The sequence below is a fragment of the Poecilia formosa genome, unplaced genomic scaffold (assembly GCF_000485575.1).
Source record: "Poecilia formosa unplaced genomic scaffold, Poecilia_formosa-5.1.2 Scaffold573, whole genome shotgun sequence".
Classification (NCBI taxonomy): domain Eukaryota; kingdom Metazoa; phylum Chordata; class Actinopteri; order Cyprinodontiformes; family Poeciliidae; genus Poecilia; species Poecilia formosa.
The window spans coordinates 84,831-86,570 of NW_006800512.1; the positions used below are offsets into that span (position 1 = coordinate 84,831).

General features: G+C 36.8%; 1 protein-coding gene and 1 long non-coding RNA gene across 2 annotated transcripts in view; one reads left to right on the forward strand and one right to left on the reverse strand.

The window, feature by feature from the left end:
- LOC103129735 (MAM domain-containing glycosylphosphatidylinositol anchor protein 2-like) overlaps nt 1-1,740 on the reverse strand; it is a gene marked incomplete at its 3' end in the record, with an annotated part of 82,601 nt that overhangs the window by 71,229 nt on the left and 9,632 nt on the right. The gene's annotated exons all lie outside the window — the stretch shown is intronic.
- Nucleotides 757-1,740, forward strand: part of LOC107834281 (uncharacterized) — a 2,634-nt gene continuing 1,650 nt past the window's right edge. The window contains exon 1 of the long non-coding RNA XR_001660072.1: nt 757-921. This is a non-coding gene — a long non-coding RNA (uncharacterized LOC107834281). The remainder of the gene's footprint in view (nt 922-1,740) is intronic.

The window sequence follows — 1,740 nt, forward strand, 5'->3', positions numbered from 1 at the left end:
CCTGTGAAAATAATTTCTATTCCCATGAGTTTTTTGTTCTCTGTGAAATTATTTTTGATGATAAATACAGAAACAAGCATAACAATCAAAACATCTACAATAGTGATAGTAATATTAATGATAAAATAATGGTCAGTGCAAAGTAGCCTACAAATTCTTTGGTGGGGGGCAGTGAGGGACCTGGATAAAGGCTAGGGGGGCGCTGGCCCAAAAAAGGTTGAGAAACACTGCGATAGAGGGTGCAGATCTGCCCCCTCCTCCTCACCATGGGAACAGTGTCTGAACAACATGGAGGCAGACAAACTGAGAATCCTGTCATTATTAGATCGAAGTCAGCCAGACTAATTTATTTTGCTAAATTATTATATTTAGCTAAACATTATTGTTGAGGGGCACAAGCAGGCCTCCTGATGCACAAATAAAAAAAAGTTGAAAATTGAAAAAAAAAAATAAATAAATAAATAACTGCTCAAAAAGGGCACTAAGGGCAAGAAGGATAAAAGGGGTCGGAGTTCCAGCCACCTCTGTCAGGGCCGGGCAAGACATAAGCAAACTAAGCAGCCGCTTAGGGCCCCAGGACCAACCTCAGTGGAGCTGATTTTTTTTATAGCAATTTCTATGTCATTATAATAACACAAACACACAATTTCATCATTTTACAATAAAATATATTTGATAATGTATGTAGAAATTATTATTTTATGGACATAAAGAAAAAAGAAATTGCTCTTGGGGGCCCCCTGGTGGCTGCAGTAGGTCATGCACTCTTTGCCGGTAATATGAGCTGCCGTGCAGCGTGCAGAGCGTATCCAAAAGTCCAAAGCTCAGGTAGAAGATAAGATAGCAAAACAATGTCTCAAAAAAGGATTTATCCTACAGGGAGAATGAAGAGGAAGAACAGAAAAAAAAACCAAGATAAAGGTTTGTTTTAATATGTCTTCATAATGTAATGTTTATAAAAAAGATTTGTGAAGTGGCTAATAGAAAATTAGCGTTATAGCAACCTTGAATGGTTCAGTTCAACAGCCAAACATTTCTGCTACCGTCCTTGTGCGAAGCTAAGTTTTGACTTGAAATTAGTTGATTCTCCTGCTTGGCTCTGTATATTTCTGAGTTTTTTGGCTACAGAACAGTGTGTTTGATAACGTTTGATAAGAATAAATAAAACTTCTCAATGTTTGATATTGTCTAGCAAAATGTTTTACATCAGGCTACATGGCTGCCAGATAAATATATCGATAAGCTGCTCTAAGCTGTGGTTGGTGATATGTTGTTTGCTGCTGATCATTTATGTGACTAAAACAATATTTTTACATCAATTTCTTAGATATGTGAAACTAATGTTAAAATCATTTCAATGCTCAGAATCACATTCTTAGGGGAGAAAAACTCACCTGATGTAAATTAAATTTTTAGCTATTGGCGTTACGCTTAAGAGAAATTAATTTAATCAAAATATGTCATATGTGTGTATGCAATCCATCTCAAGTTGGGATGCACCAATTGCAGTTTTCTGGCCGATCCCTGGTTACCGATATTTAAAAAGCCTGACCTGGCGATTTTGATTTTGGCCGATACCATTTTTTTTTGTCTAAAATGTCGCTAAATATAGCAAAAAAGTTGGCAACAGAGGGGTGAATATTGTTAACTATAAACATACAGATATGACCTTGTGGGCCAGTCTGTCAATCATTTAGTCATACCTCTCACTGCAGAGCAGAAGAGAACACAGGCTGATAT